The 26,074-nt window shown below is 36.5% G+C and overlaps 1 long non-coding RNA gene across 14 annotated transcripts in view; it reads right to left on the bottom strand.

Annotated features, from left to right (window-relative positions):
• The window catches only part of LOC144317066 (uncharacterized), a 571,155-nt gene that overhangs the window by 310,769 nt on the left and 234,312 nt on the right, over positions 1 to 26,074 (bottom strand). For 4 of the 14 annotated variants that reach the window (XR_013382945.1, XR_013382944.1, XR_013382943.1 and 1 more), the window contains one exon: positions 24,783 to 24,938. The exons of the other annotated variants lie outside the window; for them this stretch is intronic. This is a non-coding gene — a long non-coding RNA (uncharacterized LOC144317066). Of the gene's footprint in view, positions 1 to 24,782; positions 24,939 to 26,074 lie in introns of those variants that run through there. 14 annotated transcript variants of the gene reach the window in all.

The raw sequence follows: 26,074 nt of genomic DNA, 5'->3' as shown, positions 1-26,074 counted from the left end.
TGAATTAGATCTATTTCAAAATAAAGCAAGGAAACTGACCTAGCACATGTTTATATCAAGGGATATATTGTTTGAGATCAATCTTTTACCATCATATCCTTCAAGGTGGGGAACTGAATGAGTAAATTCATTCATTTCTAATCAGCTTCAACACAAATGGAAATCCCAAAATTATAAGAAATGTTAGCACAATAGGAAAACTAACATATGCATTTTCACCTCTGTCAGATGGTTAAAATTATAATTTTTTCTAACAAAAATGCAATTGAATGCTGTCCTTTTAAGTGCTTTTAATATTAATTTTAATAGAATAAAATTATATGTATACATGTATATATTCAAAATGATCCATAATAAATGGGATAGACTGATGAGATAGATAAGAGGGAGAGAGAAGGATAGACAAATTGGGTTTCTCAAGGCAAAAATGACTGCAACTTAATTGCAAATGATGGAATTAAGATCAAGTCAGCAGGCAAAGTACCTATGCAGATGCACAGGTAATTTTCACATTTTCTTCTAAAATACAATCAAATTAATCACTGACTTGTGTGCTTTTTCTAAAGTCTAAATGAAACTAATGGATTCTATTACATATATTCCCAACTTTTCTGTCTATAATTAAAAGTTTCCAAAGACACTTGTTACTTCCTTGGGGAATGAGCCAGAGGTCCATTCCCTAACTAGAATGTTTCATCTGCCAGGAGGAATGTGAAAAGATACAATCACTAAAACATTATAATGAAAAATTAGAACACCCATTATTCATATTAATAGAATCACCAGTTCATAGATGACTTTCAAGTCCATTATCATAGCATCTGAAGAGTTCATGATTCCAGGGAGGAAGCCAAATCTTAAAAATATACATCCTGGAGAGTGCTTGACAGTACAACCTTTGTGAAATGATAGAAGGAGGAATTACAATCACTTTTTCAGAATGTCATGGTTCAAAAGAAAGGTGACAGTGGAATAGATTACTCTAAAGACTTGGAAGGTGACATTAACTCTTTCACATGCATATCAGTTCATCAGAGAGCAAAAGGCATTCCTATCCAAAAACAGCTGCAGAGACCTTTGTATAATGAATTAATGGGTCAGCCCATTTCCAATGGTTTCTCCATCATATCACAAAGATTTGCATTAATTGGGGCCTTTATTTGTAGAATGATCCAAAAACCTAAGGAGTAAACACACACACACACACACACACACACACACACACATAGACACAACTCCCTGAGCAAAGTGCTACTGCCATAAACATGTCTGCTCTTGTGTTGTCTCATATTTTCTTTTAAGTCAGTATGTTTATGCTAATTTATGAACTCTTTAAGGACTGGAATCTCTTCTATATATGCCTGTTTGTAAAGTATCAACATAACATCACAAGTTTTAGTATCTATCAAATGAATTTTGATGGTGATGGTGATGGTGACTTTTAAAGAAAAGTTTCTTAACTCATTCAGTCTGGTTAAGAAGTTCCGAATCTGTGTTCCCACAATGCCTGGTGAATATATCAGTCACTGCTCCTATAAAAGTCTTATTTACTGGTATGTCTGCCTCTCTTTCTGAATTTTTGACTACCATGAAGACACAAATTATATCTTACTTATTTCAGGTTCTCCAACACCTAGTGTGTAGCCCATCATTTGTACTTAATGTATTTTGGTTTAATTAGTTGTTGATTCCATCTGCCCCTCCCATGATGTTGCCTCCCCTAATATCTATCTACTGCTAGCTTTTAATAAGAGAAATAAAGATGAATTCACACAGATGCTTGAGTTTTGTGGATCATCCTCTGTGTTAGAAATATAAGGTGAAATATGGTTCTCCTGTGAGGGCAGGAGCAGTTAAAAGCAGTAATGGAAGAAGAAAAGTCCTTGGATCACCATCAAGGTATTTACTGTGTGACTGTAAGCTACCACATGATTCAAAAAAAAAAAAGTCACCCTTCAGATGTAAGCTCTACAGCCAGCCACTAATGACACCTACAGAGATACAAAGGGTCAGACATATTATTTTTCTACCTTCTTTTTTCCTTATCTTGAACTTTGGTCCATCATCTGATCCCCAACCATTGATGGAACAGTGGAGCTGATGATTACATCTATACTTTAAAATTCACTACAGCTTTTTTCTAGAGGACACAGGTGAGGACTACTGGTAAAGGGAGAGAGAACATCCACATATAATTTTGATATAGTCACTGACAAGGTTAGTGGCCTTGTTGCCTCTTTCATAAAAGATCCTAGAAGAAAGGACTGTGGATAGGAGTTTTATTTATAATTAAGTATACAGATGTGCCCTATATACGTGCCCTACATACATAGCTAAAGTTCTTCGATCTCTATTTGATTAGAATATAAAAGTTTTAGTTTCATAGAATAAGAGTAATTTGGGGAGATTTTTATGATTTCCCATATCCCTAATATAGTACCCTAGCTTCTACATATCCTAAGCCCTGAATGCCTGAGTCAATAAACATTCCTGGATCTTTTCATCTATTATTACCTCATACTCTACTGATACAGACACAGGACTGTTGTTTACAGTTTGGAAACTTTGGCAAAGAAATGTGAAAGAACTCCTCCCTTTGTTACACTGCCTAACTGCAGACCATGAAATACATGGATGGATGGAATTTAAAGTTTCCTATCCTGGATTGGTTTCAGCAGATCCAGGAATGCACTGAAGTTTATACTAAATCTTGCCCCTATGTTGTAGTCTTTTTTCCAGCTAAAAAAATTCTGTTTTATTAGATCTGAAAAAGAACCAAGGGGGAAAAAAAAGCAATTAAGAACCAAGAGAAGTACATCATAAAGGAGATTCTTCATTCATTCCTACAGTCAAATGTTTTCTAAGGTTTCTTGCCATTAAAATATCTCTTTTATGCCAAGGGGAATACATGACAAATAGGTCAGCTACAACTTCCCCAGAGGTTTGCTTTCTAGTAGGAAGAAAAAGAATACACAAAAATGATCACAAACAAGCCAACAAATAGGTTTTATATGAGTGATAAAATGTCCCATGAAATTTCAGAAAAGGGACATCCCTTCATTTGAGTAATTCAAGAGCAAAGTGGCATTCAAGCCTGGCCTCGACATAGTTATAACATTTCTATGCACAGAGAGACAAGAATGAGGAAGATGGAGATGAGCGGCATTCATGTTCTAAGAATGAAATCTTCAAAGCAGGGAAATTGGAAAGAAATAATTTTGATCGTAGGGCAGGTCTATTTTTAACTCTTTGAGGAACCTCCACACAGTTTTCCAGAGTGGTTGCACCAGTTCACATTCCCACCAACAGTGTAAGAGGGTTCCCTTTTCTCCACATCCTCTCCAACATTTGTGGTTTCCTGCCTTGTTAATTTTCCCCATTCTCACCGGTGTGAGGTGGGATCTCATTGTGGTTTTGATTTGTATTTCCCTGATGGCAAGTGATGCAGAGCATTTGCTCATGTGCATGTTGGCCATGTCTATGTCTTCCTCTGTGAGATTTCTCTTCATGTCTTTTGCCCATTTCATGATTGGATCATTTGTTTCTTGAAAATTAAAAGGATGTTGGAAAAAATTAACTTGACCATAGCTTTTGTGGCATGACCATAGAGGATAAGTTTGGAAATATGGATGATAGCTTTGAATATAAAGGGGAAATTTTGGACTGTAATATGTGAAATAAAAGAAGTCATGAAAGGGCTCAGGGCCAGAAAGTGGCATTACCAAGGCAATATTTCAGAAAGAGCAACCATCATCAAGTATGCAGAATGCACTGTTCAAAGGAAGAAGATCTAGAGGAAAAAAAGATCAGTTCAAGGTTGGGGCAATACCAAAATAAATTATTGCTGCTCATACCACTGAAAGAAGGGAAGAATAAGGGAAGATTTGTGACCAAAATATCACCTGGACTGTATGATTGATTGATTGATTGATTGAGTCTCTGTCCATAAAGTGGAAATAGCAGTGAGTAGCTACTTAATAGTTTAAGTATTTAAATGAGATAGTCAATGTAAAAACTTAGAACACTGTCTAGCACATAATAATAATACAATAAGCATTCATGATTGTTGTCATTCAATATAAGGAAGTTAGGGAAATCAAATCCTACTGAAATTAGGGCCCAGTTACCTGATATACTCGTAAAAGCATTAAAAAAGTTGGAGAGGGGGATCCCTGGGTAGCTCAGCGGTTTAGCACCCGCCTTCAGCCCAGGGTGTGATCCTGGAGTCCCAGGATCGAGTCCCACATCAGGTTCCCTGCATGGAGCCTGCTTCTCCCCCTGCCTGTGTCTCTGCCTCTCTTTCTCTCTCTCTGTGTCTCTCATGAATAAATAAATAAAATCTTAATAAGAAATAAAATAAAATAAATTAAAAAGTTGGAGAGGTCAAATGGAAAAGGAAGTTTAGGGTAAAGGGGAGGGATATAGATGTGCAAGCTATGAGACTGACTGCAGAAATATGGGGTTGGGGTGGAAATAATCAGTGGACAAATAGAAGTAAGGTACTTACTGCATGATAGGTTCTGCCAAAAGGCTCAGATTTCAGAATAGCCCACCTACAATGATAGCAAGCTGTGGGAGTGGCTGCAATTTCCAGACAGAGAGAATGGAAAGCGAAGAGATACAATGAAAGGTCAGAATCTTTCAGAGGGCCCAAGTTTAGGGGACACAAAAGAGGAGCCTGCAGACAGGTAAAGAGAGCACTTAGAAAGGAAGGAGAACCAGAATAATTTTGCTTTCAGAAAGCCATAGAAGTGGAATTCATTTGATTGAAAGTTAAGGAAATACTTCCAAGACTTCTGGGCAGGTGAAAGAAAAAGTTGATGAATGTAATGAGGCAGAGGTGACCAAATATAGTGCTTCTTCAGGACTCTGGCAGCAAGGGAAGAAGAGGTCAGATTGGATCTGGAGCAAATGGGGTGGTTTAAGGATGCGAAAATGTGAAGCCAAGTTTCATGTGAGACAGGATTCAGGTTTAAAAACAAAAAGCCTCACAAACAGACAAGCACAGGCAGCAAGCCCAAGAGGTTAGTCTAACACAGAATCCGAAGAGATATTTTACAGAAAAACTGAAGCAAAGTGGAAGCAATGCAGTTTAATGGTTTAATCACTCAGCTCTAAAGCCAGACAGGGTTGCCTCATAGTTGAGCTCTGTAACGTCAAGGAAGTTCTATACATCTGCGGGTCCTAACTCATCATAGGTAAAATAATACAACCTACTGCACAGCGTTGTTGTGGCAAGAGACAGATGAGATAAAAGGGAGATAATACAAAGTGAAGCGCTCAGTGCAGTAGCTGGCACATAATAAATGCCAAAAAAAAATGTTAGCAATTGTGATTAACAGTGGGGAAGAAGTTCTCCAATAGGCTAGACACAATAATTGCAGCTGCTGTTCAGTAGAAACCCGAAGCTAAGACCAAGAGAATCTACCTTGAAAATTAGATTCACCAGTTTGTTTGAGAAAGATCTTGAATATCAATGTGACATGTGGCCATTGTCCTTTAGGATATGGAAGGCCATTTATGTTGTTTTATCAAGATAAGGACATGATTAAAATATATTTAAGAGTTAATCTCAAAGTGGTATTCAGGATGGTCTGGATATAAGAATGCTTGTTAAATTCATTTCCCATCAGTAATTTAAAAAAAAAGAGAGTGTGGTGTGGTTGTTTCAGTTGGACATTTGCTCCTATTCACTCCCCATGGACTCTCCCTGTATTGCTATGTGTCACTGTGACCCCTTCCACTGGGTATATATTAAAGTTGGTTTTTTTTTTTTTATATTCTAATGATTTCCAGCCTGAATGTGGAACAGGAGAATAGAATCTTTAATTCTGTTTATGATAGAATTTTAAAAAGCTAAATTGTTGAATCATACAAAATGAAATAATGACCGTAGATCTTATAATTATCACATACATGTCCACTTTACTTAACTCTATCATATCTAAAGCCAGCTTATTATGCATAAATGGTTGAAACAAAACATGTGTAAAACATCATTGGTTTCCAGAAATGACAAGTATGCCCTCCAAGTGAAAGCCAAGCCTGCGACCTCCTGCTTTCCCTTCTCTGCATGTCTAGAGGCTCACCACGTGCTAGAAATACCACAAGCCAGTCTCACACTTGCTAAAAATAATTGCTATTCTTCTATGTCTGCTCAGGCATGATGCTCTGAACTAAAGCACAAAGCATAGCAGCTTCAATTAACAAATATAACTGCAATATCCTTCAATTCTATATAGATTCATTTTAACCCAAGGATATTAGAATACATCACAAAGTTGCATTTTATTCCTATCACATCTGTCATCAAAACCAAAATCATATAGCTAGATCCACATAAATCACAGCAAACCTGCCATCCCACAGTGAGAGTCAAACATCCACCCTATGCTGAAGCCTTCAAAATATTGCGATAATTGATGGATAGTCTTCTTTCCTCGTCTCATCACCAAGGTTTCGCTGCAGAACAATACCACATGACGAGTCCACTTTTTTGATGCCACATGTGAATATTGTTTTCATAATTTAGTATGCAGTGTGCTGGTCTGAATCGACATGTTTGTAAGGGATTCCATCGTGTCAAACAGAGGGGAAGGGAAAATCTGACAGCAGGCACTTGTCGGATATGGCCAAGTCTCTGCTGGATCCTGCTTTCACTGCACAGTCCCTGAAGCATGTAAAGCTCATCCCACTTTTATAAAGCCATGCATGCATGAAACGGAGGGTAGAGTTTCAAGTAGGAATTGATGACTTAGTAAAAAATGTGTATGATTTCCCCATATAAAAGAGAAATGGAAGGAACACCAAGAAAACACTGCTCCTGAGTGAGGTGATTAAAAATTCAAGAGCCCTTTTTGAAGTCAAAACCTCACCAAGCTCATCAAATCCATGTAAAGGTAGACATTTTGAATAAAGCAAATTACACAGAAGAATTAAGCAGCAGCATTTTCGAGGTGCTGTGGTTCTTCTATTTATCCACATTTAAAACAGAGAAACCACTACAGCAGAGTGGGAACGCATAGATTTACTTGGCAGATTAACAAATACTTGTTAATCTTTTAACAGTATTTTTTTTCTTTTTTTCTTTTGAAAATCCCTGCTTTTCAAAGAGGGGCAATCGTTCTGACCATTTAATGGGAAAATGCTCTCTTTAAAGAAAAATTCTTGCTTTTTTATATACTCAAAATTCGACGGTTGGATAACTGGACCTTTGGTGTTTTTGGGGTCACATTTCTTAATAAGTTCTTATTGGATCCTAGAAAAATACTGACATGCTTATAACCAAAGCTAGTGCAGAAAACTTTCAAAGGAAATAAGACCAGTATATAATGGAATGGAGACACTGCACAGATTTTAGTAAAGAGAGTAGTTCACTTTAAATATGATTTTAGCTATTTCAGGAATTGAATTATTTATCATATCATATACTTTCATTGCCCTGTGATTGTTCTGTGGTGTTAGTCTATGTGGACTCAAATCTCAACTTTACTACTTAGTAACTGTGCACATCACTTCTCAAATGGAGTCTTGATTTCTTCATTTGTAAGATGCCATTAATAACAGTGTCTACATCATATGGCTGTGATGAGGGTTATCTGAGTTAATACATATAAAGCATTTGGCATCTGGGCAGCACTATGTAACTTCAAATATAACATACCTTCAGTAAAATCCATATACTTGAAGGCACTAGTATCCTCCCTAGCCTCTCCTTATTTCATCTGTTTTTTTCTGCTGCTCCATATTCATTCCTAATCTTTTGCTCAGATCTTATAACCCTTATCATAACCAGTTTTACGTTTTTAGAGAACCACCCTCGATGGTGGCTCGTCTTAAACCATAGGGAGAGAAATAATTATTTTTATTATAATGCATCCCATAGCAATGTCTTACAATCATGTATTTTAACTTGCTGAGGTTAGTGAGTGGGAAAATATTTCGTGAAACTGATAATGTATACCATGTTGATAGAGAACACCACTCTAGAGTAGACCATTGGAGATAGAGAGATGAATAGTAGCCCTGTTCTCAAAACATTCACAGTATAATGGGAAAGGCACACTAGTAAACTATTGCTCCACAGGCTGATACATGCCTGTATGTGGGAGAGTACTGAGTAGTAGCACCCATCATAGACTGAGACAAGATTGAAGGGGAAGAAAGTTTCTTAGAAGAACAAGAGAAAACGAGAATGATGACTTTCAAAGAAGGATAAACTTGGGGGAAAAGTGAAGGGGGATGGAGACCCTATAAGAGATGTAAGGGCACGGAGAGCTGTGAGCTTTGTGGAAGGACTGAAAATCGGGGATGTTACAGCTCAAAACTCTGCTAAAGAGAAAAAGCCATTATAAGAGAAACATGATAGACACACCAGAGAAAAGACTATAGAAAGAGCAAGTTCTTACATGGGAAAGAAAAGATATTAGAAGAACAAGGTTCTCAAATAAAGGAATTGAACTCAAAAATAAAGCTCCTTTTACTCCAAGTCCATGGGAAGGAAGAGTATTGGGGATTGGCCTGCATATAGCAACACGGGGTACATATTTCAGTGCGAGCTAACATATAGACACCTCCTGCCTGATTGTCTTCATCTTCTCTGTGAGGAGTAAGGAATGGTAGGCTGGGGGTTGAGGAATAAAGTAAGGGTCTGACACAGCTGTGGAAAACAAGGATGGAGGGTGCTTCCTTGATACGTCAGAAGGATAAACTGGCAGTATTAGAGCTCGGTGGTCATTAGAGGCTCTCATTAGAGGTGGTCTCCTCATGTGCATGAGGAGAAGTGGTGTTTCTGTGGGTAGTATTCTATAGACATGACGTTTGAAACAGATGAAATGGTAGTTGTCCAGGCTTGGTGTTTTTCTAGGTATAAGCAAGAGGAAGTTAAAAGGCCAATAGTGTATGTTTAAGACAAGAGCAGTTATGTCATAAGTAATGTGACAATAATAAGTAATCTAGGTGATTAGAAATATAAATAAAGCCAAAAAGATGCAACTGAAAGAAAAAAATGGTATATGTGGCAGGAGAACCAGTCAGGGGAAGAAAATAAAGAAAATACTTCTGAACGCCTGTTTACTTCCTTTTTATTTTCTTTCTTTCCTCTTCTTTTTATTTTTTTTAACGTAGTAAGAGCACTTATCATGAGATCTATCCACTCAACAAATTCTCAAGCACACAATTTAGTATTGTTAACTATAGATACAACAGATTTCTATAACTGAAACTTTATCCATATTGACAATAATGCCATTTTCCTTTTTTATTGAGGTACAATTGACATATATTAGTTTCAGGTGTATAACACAATGATTCAACATTTGTTTATATTGTGTATTGGCTACCATAAGTCTAGGTAACATATGTTACCATACATAGTTACAGAATTTGTTTTCCTTGTGATGAGGGCTTTTAAGATCTACTTTCTTAGAGACTTTCCTTTTTTAAGATTTTATTTATTTGACACAGAGACAGAGAAAGCATGTTCAAATGTAAAAGCAGGAGGAGCAGCAGTGGGAGAGGGAGAAGCAGGCTCTCCATTGAGCAGGGGGCCCAATGCAGGACTCCATCCCAGAACCCTGAGATCATGACTTGAGCTCAAGGCACACGCTAGACCAACTAAGCCACCCTGGCACCCCACCTTAGAGACTTTCAAATGTACAATACAGTATTATATATTTAGTTGTCATGCTGTATATTATATCTCCAAGATTCATTTATTTTGTAATTGGAAGTTTGTACCTTTTGCCTCTATTCACCTATTTCAGACCCCCAACAAACACACTGCCTCTGACAACCACTAGTTTAATTTCTGTATCTATGTGCTCGGTGGTGTTTTTGATTTTTTTTAGACTCCATAGATAAGTGAGATCATATGATATTTGTCTTTCTCTGAGTTACGTCACCCAGCATAATGTCCTCAAGGTCCATTCATGTCACAAATGGCAAGATTTCATTCTTTTATAGGGCTGAAGAATATTCCAATACACACACACTCCACATTTTTTTTTTTATCCATTCATCTGACAATGGACATTTAGGTTATTTTCATGTCTTGGCTATTGTAAATAATGCTACAGTGAACATGAGGGTGTGTATATCTTTTTGAGATAGTGTTTTTTTTTTCTTTGGATAAATACAAAGAAATGGAATTACTATATCATATGATAGTTCTATTTTTAAGTTTTTGAGGAACCTCAATACCGTTTTCCAGAATGGCTACACCAAATTACATTCCTATCAACAGTGCATAAGAGTTCCCTTTTCTCCACATCTTCATCAGCATCTGTTATCTCTTGTCTTTTTGATACTAGCCATTCTAATAAGTGTGAGGTGATATCTCATTGTAGTTTTGATTTGCCTTTCCCTAAAGGTAAGAGATGTTAAGCATTTTTCACATACCTGTTAGCTATCTGTATGTTTTCTTCAGAAAAAATTTCTATTCAGATCCTCTGCCCAGTTTTTAAATCAGATTTCTTTTTGCTATCAAGTTTTATGGGTTCTTTATATCCATTCTCTTTTAACAATAAAAAAGATAGTAGAAAAATTCAGTAACTTGACCATTTCATCATCTCAACTTAATGGTAGAAACTCCTAGCAAGGCTACTAAAAACATTTAAGTAAAGTGGCTATAAACTGAGAGACTTTTGAGAGTGAAGGGAGGTGTTACTGGTAATTACACCAATATAATAGACTAACCCCAAAATATTAGGCAATTAGAGGTGTAGGGTGACTTTATATTTAATGACTTAAAAAATAGAAACTTTTTGAGGGGTATTAACAGGAGGAAGATGATAATAAAGGGTCTGTATAAAAAAAAAGAAAACTCCAGGATAAATATAGCCTACTTTACAAGTTTGTTTATAACCAATTCTATGAGTAATCGATCCTAACAGCAATAATTTTAGCAAGTTTATATATGTTGTAAATTATAATATCTCACAGTTTTGTGAAAACTAAGTTTATCAACCTTATTCTATACCTTAATTAGTGTACAGAATGGGTTTAAACAGTTTGGATTCTTTCTTTGTAGGCAAAGGAAACAGACCGCAGTTGTCTTAAGAAAATTCTAAACAGGAAAAAGACTGTCTCTCTTGCTTCAAAAAGGTTAAGTATCAGTGGAATTTCAGGAGCTTCTGTGGCAGGAATTCATGGAAATGTTACCATCAGGTGGCTAGAGTCCACTACCTTCCATTCTTCTTTACCTTCTTTACCTTTCTCACACTCAATTCCTCTGGGGGAAATTCTGATTGTCTCAATTTGGGTCAGCCATCTCCTGCTATAGTCAAGGGAGTGGGATCACACATTGAAAGCCTAACAGAGCAAATGCTCAGCAAAACCCCTGAGATCTACCACATATGACTTAAATAGTCTTTAATAAATGAGAAATCCCATAGATGGAATATTAGTTTGCATTCCTATTCTATAACTCCTGGACAATACTATGTCTCCAATTCAATTTTTGATGCTCCAAACCTAAAAATGATTGCACATCAGTCAGAACATGATATGAATAGCATCAAAACATAACTAATACATTTAGAGATTTCTGATGTGAGTAACCACAGAAGCCAGAATCAGAAACCCTTCATGCATAACCCAGGTTCTCGGGAAAGCATATTTCCCAATGATCTTTCAGTTGATGTGATCCTCTTTGGAAAAAAGATCCTTAGCCAGACTTAATGAAAAGAGAAAACAGACTAATAAAATCAGATAAATAAAATCACAAATGAGAGAGGAGAAATCACAACCAAGACCCTAGAAATACAAATAAGAGAATTTTATGAAAAATTATATGTAATCAAATCAGACAATCTGAAAAAAATGGATAAATTTCTAGAAACATATAAACTACCAAAACTGAAATAGGAAGAAATAGAAAACTTGATAGAACAGTAACCAGCAAAGAAATTGAATCAGTAATCAAAAATCTCCCAACAAACAATAGTCTGGGGCCACATGGTTTCACAGGAGAATTCTATCAACATTTAAAGAAGAACATTTAACACTTACTCTTCTCAAACTATTCCAAAAAATAGAAAATGGAACGAAAACTTCTAAACTCAATCTATGAGGTCAGTATTACCCTGATTCCAAAACTGGACAAAGATTCCACTAAAAAAGAGGACTATAGGCTAATATCTCTGATTAGCATTGATGCAAAAAATCTCAACAAAATATTTATCAAATCAAATCCAACAGTACATTAAAAGAATCGTTCACCACAATCAAGTAGGATTTACTTCTGGATTGCAAGAGTGGTTCAATATTCTCAAATCAATCAACATGATACATCATACTAATAAAAAAAAAGGAGTAAGAACTATATGATCCTCCCAACAGATGTAGAAAAAGCAGCTGACAAAGTACAATATCCATTCATGATAAAAACTCTCCACAAAGTAGGGATAGAGGGAACATACCTCAACATCATAAAGGCCATACATGAAAAACTCACAAATAATATCATCCTCAATGGGGAAAAACTGAAAGCTTTTCCACTACAGTCAGGGAACACACAGGGATAACCACTGTCATCACTGTTATTTAACATAGGACTGGAAATCCTAGCTTCAGCAATCAGACAACAAAAGGAAATAAATGGTATCCAAATCAGGAAAGAAGAAGTCAAACTTTCACAGATGACATGATATTCAATATAGAACACCCAAAAGACTCCACCAAAAAATTACTAGAACTGCTACATGAATTCAGTAAAGTCACAGAATACAAAATCAATGTACAAAAACCTATTGTATTTCTATACATCAATAATGAAGCAGAAGAAACACCCAAAACAATAAGATACCTGGAAATAAACCCAACCAAAGAGGCAAAAGATCTGTATTCTGAAAAATATAAAACATTGATGAAGGAAACTGAAGATGACACAAAAAGATAGTCTCTTCAACAAATAGTGTTAGGAAAACTGGACAAGTTCCCTGTAGGAAGCCTGCTTCCCCCTCTGCCTATGTCTGTGTCTCTCATGAATAAATAAATAAAATATTTTTTTAAAAAAGGAACAAAACAGATGAACATGGGGGGGTAGAAAAAGAGGCACAAACTAGAAAACAGACTATTTAAAATATAGAACAAACAGGGTTACTGGAGGGGAGGGGAGCAGAGGTTATGGGTTAAATGGGTGATGGGTATTAAGGAAGCCACTCGTGATGAGCACTGGGTGCTTTATGTAAGTGACGAATCACTAAATTCTACACCTGAAACTAATATTACATTGTATATTAACTAACTGAAATTTAAATAAAAATTGGAAAAGAAAAAATGAAAAAAATCCAATTAGTTGTACTGTTAACTGAATGAACTATAACTACTAGATAAATACAAGAAATGCTGACAGGAGTAGCCAATAAGAAGAGTTGATTCGGGACGCCTGGGTGGCTCAGAGGTTGAGCGTCTGCCTTTGGCTCAGGGCGTGATCCCAGGTCCTGGGATCGAGTCCTACATCAGGCTCCCTACATGGAGCCTGCTTCTCCCTCTGCTTGTGTCTCTGTCTCCCTCTCTGTGTCTCTCATGAATAAATAAATACAATCTTAAAAAGAAAAGAATTGATTCACCATTAATCTGAGTTACACTCATTAGCTATTCATTGTTAGAATTAATATAAAAATACCTACTTTATTCCTGTAGTCAGTTGGAGATGAGAGTCAAAAATGCCTTTTTCATTGTGAGACAGAGCCACTTACACTGTTGCTATATTATAGTTTTCCGTAAGTCCATTTTTACTGTAAAATGATGACTTGCTAGCAATTAAAAGCAAAAACTTCAAAGTATAAAACTGCACTTTAGTTGTTAAACACATTTGAAATTCAATTATCCATAGTATCAATTTCAAATCAGCCATCTGCATCCTTAAAAACTAAGGTAAGGTCTCTGTGCTATTTATTTCAATGTATGTGCATACACCTGATTCTTATTGACTTATTGGTCACTTCTTGTAATATACTTTCTTTTACATGGAAAAAAAAAAAAAAGAACTTTATACTTACAGCATAAGTCACTTGGAGACCTGTTCAGAAAAGTGAAATAGTTTTAAAATGTACAATGCCCAGAAGCAGGGTTAAATAAGATTGGGCTGTGTGCTGGGAGATGTTAGTGTTATGACCCGAGGATTTTAGACTCCAGAGAAATACCCAGGTCCAATTTCTAGCTGGCTAAAGAGCAACATTAGCATTGATTGAAGAACTGGCCGCAAGCCTTCTACCCTGCCTTGTGGCTAGAAATCGGGTCCTTGGTGGGAACACCAACCATACAGGAAAAAAAAATGCAGAAATAATACAGAATGTTGATTTAACCTTTTGAACAGCTAAAAACACATCAAAGGCTTGAACATTTGTTTAGATGTGAAGCTTGAATAATTTTTAGAGCCTATAAATCTGTCCTCAAAAAAGTCTCATAAGAACAGGATTTCTTATGTGATTTCTGGTGTTCAATTCATTGTTGTTCTAAAATATCACCAGAGTAGCTATCTTCAAGTAACAGGTTTTTTTGTTCTGTCTGATACAATACAAAACTTGAGAAAAGCACATTGGAAAAAAAAGAAAAAGAACAAGGTGAGGAAATTTTAGAATACTGATAATTTTCAATGAAGGATAATTTTGTGCTTCAATATAAACTTGAATAAATGCATCTCTCAATATCCAAAATAATTCCCTTATATACGCTGTCCTTCCTTTCATCTTTTCTCTTCTCTTCTCCCTTCTTTCAGTACCCTTTAAATGAAAACATTATTGTATAGAAATATCATAAGTTTCCTTTCTGCTCTTATACTCTGAGGAAGTACAGGAGTTTTCTCTGGAATGTTTTTCTCTAGACAACGAGGAGTGTATAAAACAAATAGGTAGACTTTTAAAACAGTGTAAATAAAGCAAATAAAGTATAAAGAGACAAACAGAGATGCTTGCAAAACACTTAACAAACACCCAAAAGAACTGGGTTCAAATGCTATGTTTGGGACTTCCTGTGTATATACCTTGGACAAGTCCATTTTCCCTTCTATTTTTCATTTGTAGAAATGTGATCATGATAATTTCACAAATTTTGTTTGTTTGAGGGAGGTTGAAATTAAAAATATAGCCCTAATCATGATATCAAGTCTGAGTGCTATAAAGATGGCAACTATAATTTGATTATAATTATAAACTATATGTTGGCAAATTGAATTTAAATAAGGGGATAAAAAGGAAGCACTATGAATGGGGTTGGGCCAAAGCTAAGGCAAGTCAGAATTGAAGTGTTAAGCTTTAATGCTCATTATCATCGAAGAAGCTAAATGGCAGTGCATAGACAAGAAGATGCTATTCGGTGGACCTCTCATTCACCTTTTTGTGCAATCAACATTCCTGTGCCAGACAGTCTTATAAGCATTAAATAAATAGGTACATACACAACCCAGACCTCAATAATCTTAAAAGTCTAATGAAGCTCAACAGGTAATTTGACAATTGCTGTGAAGTTCAGTGATGCTATTATGGATACCTGGACAGGCACAATAAGAACATGGGAGACATATTGACTATAGTTAACAATATTGTGTTGCATACTTCAAAGTTGCTAAGAAAGTAGATCTTTTTTTTTTAAGATTTTATTTATTTATTCATGAGACACAGAGAGAGAGAGAGAGAGAGGGAGAGAGGCACAGACACAGGCAGAGGGAGAAGCAGGTTCCATGCAGGGAGCCCAACATGGGACTTGATCCCAGGTCTCCAGGACCATACCCTGCGTTGAAGGCAGCACTAAACCGCTGAGCCACCAGGGCTGCCCAAGAAAGTAGATCTTAAACATTCTTACCACACACAACAGTAATCAGATGAGGTAATGGATGTGCTCACTAAGCTTATAGTAACTCTTTCCCAGTATATATCTGTATCAAATCATCACGCTCTACACCTTAACTTACACGACATTCTATGTCAACTCTATCTCAATAAAGTTGGGAGGAGAATATTTTAAGAGGGAAATTTGGACACAGACACACATAAAAAGCTATGAGACCATTGAATGTATGTGCAAGCCAACAAACACTAAGAATTGCCCGCAGCAACCAGAATCCAGCAGAAGGGAATGGAACAATTCTTTCTCAGTGTCTCCAGAAGAAACCAATCCTGCTGATACCCTGGTTGTGAGTTTCTGGCCTGAATTATAAGAAAAATTTATTTTGTTTTAACAACAACAACAAAAAAATACCCCGCCAGAGAACCACCTCAAATTCAGTCCGAGGTGGAGAGAAGAGGCAGACCACAGAAGCCTTTTGAAAACAGCTCCTAACTTGGAAGAAGCAGAGGTAGTAGAGCAGTTGAGCAAAATCTACAAGGGAGTAAGAGTAGAGGCACAACCAGACATCCCCAAGTTTCAACACTGCTGGAAAGGAGAAAGGATGGGAAAAGCAAGGAGGCAAGCCTAGAAAGGTTTGCATGAGTCAAATCAAAAAGGGCATTTTATGTCACATTAAGACTTGGAGATTGTATTCTTGGAAGCAATAGGGAGTTGTTAAAGAATTCTAAGCAGGGGAGAGGCAGAACAAGATTTGCTTTTTAAAAAGATACGGTAACACTGTAGAACACCAAGGGAAGTTATACTAGATACAGACTTATTGCAACGATGAGAGGAAGAGACAAGAGAAACTAATTCAGGGATTCTGGTGTTGGGATGGGGGGGAATAAAGAGATAAACTGAAAAGATCCATTTGCAAGGAGCATCCATCCAGATTTGGCAATGGATTTAACACGGGAGAAAGGCAACAGAAAACATAAAGGGTAATTCCCACAGAGCTGCTTTATTTCCTTGACTGGTGGTGGCACCGTCCACAGGCCACTAAATACTGGAGGAAGATGGAATTGCCAGAGGGAGGGGTTGGGGTGGGGCCCCTGGTGAAGAGAGGCAGGAGATGATGAGGTTCACTTTGGAATGTCTTCGATTTGTGTGGACACCAGAACACAAATGCCTACAAGGCAAGTCTGGAGCTCAGCAGGAAGATCTGGATTCAAGACACAGATTCAGAAATCATCACAATTAAAGTGTTAGAAAAAGTTACAGTAATAGGTATAGGAGCATGGTACACTGAAATGAGGAAAGGGCCAGGGACATTGGATATAGTAAATTGAGAGAAATAGCCGGGGGAGGGGGGGATTGGTATCATTAGTAAGACAAAGACCTAAAAATCATGTATTTATTGTATATCATGTTCTTATCATCTTCATGAAAATTTACACTAATGGGTTTCAACTGAATTATAGAGGCTTCAATAAAATCATACTAGCAGCAGCCAAAAGAATAACAAGCTCAGCATGATTTACAAATATGTATACAGTAGAATGAGTGTCTCAGGATCTGACAAATTAAAACTACCTCAGCCTCTAGTTATTTAATCTTGAACTAGTTTCCTAAACTTCCTAAATTTTAAGCTCTTAATATTAAAAGTAAGGAAATTCAACTAAACCGAGTTGTCTTTCAACAATGTGTGATTCTACTATGCGACACACATCCAGCTCTCTAATTCACCATTCCTTGCCCATCAACTGTATAGTCAATACTTCATCCATTCATTCATCCTTTAAATAAATATTTATTGAGCATGTGATATGCACTAGGACCCCTTCAAAGAGCACAGGACAGAGCTATGAACAGAACAGCCAAAGTTCTTTTTTTCAAAAACCAATGCGGAAGAGAGATAATAAAGAAAAATAATATATGCAAGGAAAGAAAAAGTCCTTTGAAGAAAAATAAAGCATGGGAGATAAAAGGGACCAGATTTGATATGGTGTTGGCAGGAAGAGCTCTTGGTAAGAGCATATTTGAAAAAAGATCTAAAGTAAAGGACAAAGTAAACCATCCTTATGTAGGAAAAGACAATTCCAGGCAGAGAGAAGACAGTCTTTGGGGCAGAGGCATGCCTGGCATCCTCAAAGAGCCGCAAGAAATCTGATGCAGCCTGGGCATGTGGAGAACTTGGGAGGTTAGAGGGGTTGGATAAATAGTAGGAGGCCAGAAACCCACTGGAAGATGCCAAATAGGCAGTTAAATAAATGACTTGGAGCTGGAAATATACATGCGTCAAGGACTGAATGTTTTATACCCCCCAAATTCATATGTTGAAGCCCTAACCTCCAATATGAAAGAATTAGGAGATGGGGCCCTTGGGAGGTAATTAGGTTTGGATGAGATCATGAGGGAGGGACTGCCAGGATGATACTGGTGTCCTTAAGAGAAAAGGAAGACAGACCAGAGCTCGAGCTCTCTCTCAGCCATGTAAGGACACAGCAAGAAGGCAGCCATGTGCAAACTAGAAAGAGAGCTCTTACTTGGAACCAAATCTGCTGGCACCTTGATCTTGAACTTGCCAGTCTCCATTATTGCGAGAAATAAATATATATTGTTTAAGTCCCACAGCCTAGGTCCAAGGACACAACCTGAAGTGCCCTCACCACTAAGGTCAAGGAGAGAATGGTCCTCTCAGGAGGCTAAGTAGGAGCAACCAGTCAGGGCAGAGGAAAAGAAGAGCTGAAACCCAGAAAGTGCTGAGAGTGTTTTAAGGAAGAAAGATGATCAATTGTAGGAAAGTGCAGCTGGTAGATTGCATATAATGAGGATGCTATTTAGCAGTTAGGAGTAACCTTGACAAGAGCTCCTTGAGTGGCATGGTAGGAACAGAACCTTGATCTAAATGCAAGTGAAATGAAATAGAGGCAGCAAAAGGAGATGACTCTTTCTAAGAGTAAAGGTTAGGCTAATAAGGCGGACGGAGAATTGATGCAGTGGCTTGAAGAGAAGGTAAAAAAGGTTGTTCCTAATGGAAGATATTATATTTGTACACTATTGATAAAGTTTCAGTACTGAGAGTAATACTGATGATATACTTTTGTAGTGAAACCCTTCACAGGAGGGGATGAGATTCACTGCCTCAGTTCAATTGTAAAAGAAGGAAATGCACAGTATATGGATACGGGTAATTTGATATATCTTGTAAGGCCACATGTGTAAATTCTTTCTCTTCAATGGCATCTATTTCCTCAGCAAAATAGTAAGCAAGGTCATCAGCTAAGAGTGAAAGATAGTGGTGATATTAGAGGTTTAAGAAAAGAGGAAGTATAAAATCCTCAACTCAGTGAATTGCTAGGGAAAGGCAATAGGATTCTTGAGCAGCACTAGAAGCCCCCCAGAGGTCTGTGGTCATGAAGTGAGGCCAGTCATCATAGCTGCGCATGTTTCTCTAACTCCATTCTGCTACTTGAGCACAGCCATAGAGCATGGGGTGATTGGGCCATATATCGAGCACCCACTATATTAAAGGCTTGAGATTCGGGATAAAAAGTAAATAGGATCTCATGGCATTTATGATCTTTTGGAAATTAGGGAAAAATATAGATGCAAAGAAAAGGCGATCTGAAATACAGAATAATAATCAATCAGAGGGAGAAGGTGACTGCATGCAGGGCAGGGCAGGGTCAAAGAAGGCTACCTGGAGAAGGTTGCCAAAAACCTCCCTTCTTCCTCTAAATCATGCATGATTTCACAGCTGTTGGGATTCACAAGTAATAGAAATAATGATTCGGTCATGGTAGTGATCTGTTCCCACGGCTGTAATCCCAATTCAATCCACAAAGGTAACCAACTGAAATCTTCTCTCCGCTAGTCCAAGACTAAGTGTTTATAGATATCCTAAAATGAGAGGAAGAGAAGTGAAGGAATATAAATCTGCTAATGTTTCTTCATTCACACTGACTTTCAGCCAGATGAGAGGAAGAAATATCAGGTCGACCAGTTTCCCAAATATGGTATATCGTGTGTGTGTGTGTGTGTGTGTGTGTATGTATATAAATAAATGCCATGTTCTCTGTTGCCTCTTTCTAATTCTACTCAGGTTTCCACTAACAATCTCCATTGGAGTGGTCAGTGACAACACTTTGCATCCCAGATTGCTGCCTACTGTCCTCAGAGTGGGCTTGCACATCCACCTTTGTGGATTGCCACGTTGTTACAGTATGAGGAGTGTTTGCTCTCCTGTGCCACCTCATTCTGAGTCTTTGAATTCCCTTGTTCCAAACCTTAATGCTTTGGTTTCCTTCCAAGTAAATACAAATATGTGTGAGCGACCTGGATTCTTCAGGGAACCAGAATATTTGCTTCCAATTATATCTTATTGACACCAGTTGATATTCACGGACTATTTTTTATTGCTCTCATATGCTAAGACTTGTTTTTATTGCAAGCATGTTTTTTTCTCTTCAGATGTTAAGGACTACTTCTAAAACGTTATTCAAATTTTAATGTATCAACATCTGTGATTTTATTCCTTGTCACAATGATCCTTTCCAAAGTAACATCCAAAATGTGTACTGAAAGATGAACAAAAATTTTCCTGGTAGAAAACTGAGGATGGAATTTCTAGGTAAAAGACGAATATCTACAGATACAATAGAATAATAGATGAAGCAAATCCCACACGAAGCCACCATTCTTCTCAAGATACAAGAAGGAAGAAAGAAGGGCTCTAACACCAACTCCAGAGGGGAGGGATGTTTTTTCTAACTGGTCCAATTCATTCGTGATGATTCCATTTTCCTTGCCAATGATTAATTAGGCACGAACATGTGAAGCAATTCTGGCCAATGGTACATAAGATGTCTGGAGGGGGAGGCAATGGTATTAATTTCCTTACATATACAAAAAGACAAACTAAAAAAGCTACATCTCTTCTGCTAGACATTGTTATGTTTTGTATTTCCATGCAAACAGAGGGACACTAGTCAAAAACAAGTCAATATGTTGAGGAAAAGAGAGTGAAAATTTGATAAGATGTGACTTCCAATTGTTCTCATCACGGAGTGGCCGAATTAACAACCCAGAAGCTGCTGTCTCTTGGGATTTCTTTTTCCGTGATTTATTAAATCTAATTTTTAGAAAGGAAGAAGGAAGGGAAAGAGGGAGGCAAGGGAGGAGATAGAGAAAAAAAAGAGAGTAAGTAATTAAACAACTACAGAATTTTAAAATTTTAAAAAGCATTTTTAAGTGATGGTTTAAGATCAACTGGCAAAATGTATCATTAGTGAAGACTTCTTTCTCAGATTATAAAAACAAGAGTGCTATGAAAAAAAGTTTTAAACTCTTATTTATATGTTTTTTTTTAAAGTTTTAAACTCTTATTTGATAGATAAGCATGCAGAGGTCCAGACACAATAACTGCTTCCCAAAGTTCACAAATGCTAGATGTAACAGAGTCAAGACTCCGAAATGAGGCTCTCAATTTCAAGTCCAATGCTTAAAAGCGCCATTATAATTGTTTTAACATCTGTGAATCAAGATGATGATATTTGTCCCAACTATCTCAAATGCTCAAAGGATAATCACATTTGTTACTCATTTTGAATTCTAAACAGTGTTTTTTCACTATAGATAAAAGATATTAATATTAAAAACCATCACAATTCTTCAGATTCAAAAAAGGTAGTGTTCTGCTAGAATAAATAACAATTCCTAATTCATTATTTAAAACTATATAACCACATAAAAGTTCCTATTTTTTTCTCTTCACACTATCCTCTAATAGAAGCAAGTCATACTGGGTCATAGGTAATAACTGAGTTTCTTGAAATACATAATAATCTGTGTTTAACCAATAACAAGGTCAACATCTACTTGATTTTCTCCGTGACATAAGGCCATGTCAATCATCCTTTTGAAAAGCAATGCCAAGCATGTTTTTAAAGACCTTCGATGTTGTACTGCTCAATATCTGTCTGTTGAAAGAACAAAATAATAAATGGCTTCACACATTAGAATCATTTTAATTATCTACTACATTTTGTCACAAATGAGAATACATAATTTCCAGACTTTGTGCTTCATCCTATTTCATCTTAGTCTGTTCTCAGATAAAAAGTATGTTAGATAATATTCAGTGCATGACATAGAATAAGTACATAATATACATGCACACAGAGATGTATGTGTACGTATGTGTATGTGCACAGGCACGTGTGCGTGCATACAGGTGCACATGCACACACACACATACAGTGATTAGTCTCCCAATCAATGAATCTTTTTCCCTTTTCTACCTAGAGGGATATAACCCACCTGATGAATATTCTCTGAGCAAAGGGAGAAAAGGGGGCTAAGATTCTCATACTCAATCCTGTTTTCACAATTGTCCCCACTCTCTCAGCCAGGCCTCAGGTCCAAGAACAGAGAGTACCTCAGTTCAACCACTCCACAAGTATACTTCTTGTGGAAGAGAGACAGCTGAGTGCAACAGAGGAGGTGACTTCTAGTTCTGCTTCATTTTTTTTTAATTTATGAGAGAAAGTGACAGTGACAGAGACAGAGACAGAGACAGAGACAGAGACAGCTAGCAGAAGAAGGGGGAGGGAGAAGCAGGCTACCTACTGAGCAGGGAGCCTGATGCCAGGCTCTGTCCCAAGACCGTGAGATCATGACTTGAGCCAAAGGTAATGCTTACCCATCTAAACCACCCAGGTGCCCCAGAGCTTTGCTTCTTAATAGACTTTGAACCAATTTTCCTGACTTCACATGTGTCTGGTGCTTCCACTTTGTCATACTTTTTAAGGTTTGTCTTCTTGAATTGGCTTGTTTGGATTTTTTTCCTTGCAGGCTTATATTTCTGCTTTTTCAAAACTGTTGTAACCATTCATTCATTTGCTTTTGTGCTTCCAAAATTTAATTAGCATCTCTCATCTGGTGTTTTCTTCTCTTTCATTAACTGCTTCTACGTGGGTTTATATATTTTTTCTTTTAATGGCATTTTTGTGGAGTTTTTTTTAAGGGAACAGAGATAAATGTTTGTGTCCGGTTCACCATTTATAAGTGGATTTTCTTTAATATATTTTCAAATGTTAAACCATCTTTGCATTCCAGAAAAAGCCTATTTCATCATGACATATTATTTTTAGTATATTACTGGATTCTTTTTTACCAATATTTGATTTTCTTTGTTCATATTTGTTTCATAAGTGAAATATGCTTATGTTTGTAATTCCCTCTTTCAGTTTCAGTGCCAAGGTAAAACTAGTGTCACAAAATGAGTTTTCTGACTTTACTTTTATAATCTGACAAGTTTGTATAAGATATTCTTAGACTTATATAGTAATAATAATAATAATAATAATAATAATAATAAACACCTCCTATCACAGTCTAATGTTTTAGTAGGCAAGTTAAAGTTTTTAACAACAATCTTTAGCATTTTTTTCCTCTTCAGGTTATACTTTCCTCCTTGAATCCCAATTGCTTTGTTTATACTTTTCCTAAAAGTTTTTACATTTCTTCTGAGCTCTGAAATATACAAGCATAAAGTTTCTTTCTTTTTTTAGGATTTTATTTATTTATTCATAGAGACACAGAGAGGGAGAGAGAGAGGCAGAGACACAGGCAGAGGGAGAAGCAGGCTCCATGCAGGGAACCTGACGTGGGACTCGATCCTGGGTCTCCAGGATCACACCCCAGGCTGCAGGCAGCGCCAAACCTCTGAGCCACCCAGGCTGCCCAGGCATAAAGTTTCTTAATGGACATTCTTGTGATTATGAAATCTCTCCTTATATCTTGTATTTGTATTTATATCCTTTTCTATAGTAATATATGTATTTCTATAGATTATATATATATATATATATATATGATACTATTCTGTATTTGGGTCTGTGCTATTTACATTTTATTATCAATTTTTTAAAGGTTTTATTTATTTATTTGAGAGAAAAAGACAGCGAGCAAGCAAACAAAGGGAGGGGCAGAGGGAGAGTTTGAGAGAGAGTCTCAAGCAGATTCCATGAGTGTAGAGCCCAACATGGGGCTTGGTCTCACAACCCTGAGATCATGATCTGAGCCAAAATCAAGAGTAAACATTTAACTCACTGAGCCAGCTAGGTGCCCCTGTATTTGCATTAAATTTGACAGAATTTTATTTCATCATTCTTCTCAGGAAACTCTTTAATTTTATTAATAACTTTTGTGGACTCTTTTCTATTTCATTAACTTCTGTTTCCATCTCTTTAACTTCCTTCCTTTTGAATTATTTGTTTTCCTGTTCCTTTTATCTTGGTTTTGACAATGACTGCATATATTAAATATGTATACGCCCTAAAATCGACTGTAAATTGTTCCCTACTCTATAAATTGCTCTTAATATAGGCTACAAATTGGCTTAATACAGAATATAAATTGCTCCTTAAAATACACTTTAACTGCATCTTCTGAGTTTTGATACATAGTACTTTAATATTTATTCAGTTTCTAAATATTTTCTAACATAATTAATTTCTTCTTTAACTCACAAATTGCTTGTAAGTATACTCTCCCACCAAATCACCATGCAGGACAGGCAGGAAGAGGAAATTTTATAATTTTTCTGATTTCTAAAATATTATTACGTTGTGTTTGAGAATGTTGTTTGTATGATGTTGACATTTTTGAAATTTTTTGAGATTTCCATTGTAGCCTTACACAAGTAATTCTTTAAAATAATCTGTGGAAACGCCTGAGCGGCTCAGTGGTTGAGGGTCTGCCTTTGGCCCAGGTGTGATCCTAGAGTGCCAGGATCAAGTCCCACATTGGGCTCCCTGCATGGAGCCTGCTTCTCCCTCTGCCTATGTCTCTGCCTCTCTTTCTCAGTGTCTTTCATGAATAAATAAATAAAATCTAAAATAAAATAATAAAATAAAAATAAAAATCTGTGTGTACTCGGAAATAATGTTCATTGTTTTCGATACAAGCTATTATACACATATGGAAACATATATTTAATCAAGCTTTTAATGAGTTCTTTAAATCTCCAATTCTTTCTCTCTTCAACTTTTCTGGCTGTGTTTCTATGTTTCTCGAGTATACTAAACCTTCTATGTGGGTTGATTTGTCAGTTTCTCTTTGTTGATCTTTATGTCTTTCAATCTTCTGTGGTTAGGAGCCTTGAACTGGGAGATTAAGAAATGAATTAAGAGCTTATAAACCAATGGGAGAGACTGATGGGTACAATTAGAACAACAAAACCCAAGGCCTAATACAAGTGACATAAGAGAAAGAAACAAAATGCTAAGTGGTATAGGTCTGACAATAAATGGGACCATTTCCTTTTTTTGAATCATCTCTAGTTTTTTAATAGGTCTGAAGAATGTGAACACTCTTCTTTTCAATCTGTGAAATATCTCCAGGGGAGGTTGTGGAGAGAGGATTTTTACCTCCCTTGCTTTGTTTCTTCTCCTCCCATCCCCAACTAGCTCTACCTCTTCCTGTTCAAAAGCTTCCTGCATCCCTTTAACTTCCCTCAGATCAACTTCTTTTTTCCCTATTAACCATTTTCTTTTCTTTTAAATTAATTTCCTTTTTTTTTTCTGTCTCCCTCCATTGATCATAAAATGAAACTTTAGGATTCTTGTTTATTTATTGAATAATACTTTTTTGTTATTAAAAACAACATTCATTCAATTCAAGCACACATAAATTGAAGAAAAAAATGTGTCAGATATGACCTTTTGAGACAATCATTACAATTTTTTTTTTATATTTATATGTCTACAATTGTCCCCTATCCCTTGGTAAAGCAATTAAAACTTTTTTTAAAAATTCTTTTTTACAAACCCACATTCCTATTCCACTCATTTTTAATGGGCAGGACAATTTACAATGTTACCTCCTTTTGCTGAAAGATTCCATGAAATAAGTATGGTTTTTGAGCTTTTGTTCTAAGTGTAGAATAGTTAAAGGAGAGTATACGTGGCTAATTTTTTTTCCAAGGATTAAAAAAAAAAAAATTTCCCCAATGACAAGGGAAGATTGCATCTGGTAAAGCAACTGGTCTGACTGGTGCAAGACCAGGCTGCTAAAATGCAATGCTTAAATATCACAGAGCCATGATACAAAAGAAGGTTATCACTAAAATGTAAAATAGCATATTAAATTCAAATAGTATGATCATCTCCAAGGTTGCCTTGTCTTTGTAGTAGCATGGCTATGATGGATGCTTTGTTAAAGCTATAAATAACTTTGGCATTTATAGCTTTATCAAAGAGTAATTATGATATAAAGAAAAATGAATATATCTGCCTCTAGA

The sequence above is a fragment of the Canis aureus genome, chromosome 7 (assembly GCF_053574225.1).
Source record: "Canis aureus isolate CA01 chromosome 7, VMU_Caureus_v.1.0, whole genome shotgun sequence".
Lineage (NCBI taxonomy): Eukaryota > Metazoa > Chordata > Mammalia > Carnivora > Canidae > Canis > Canis aureus.
The sequence above is the reverse complement of the archived record's forward strand: the minus strand, read 5'-3'. Positions and strand labels throughout refer to the sequence as shown.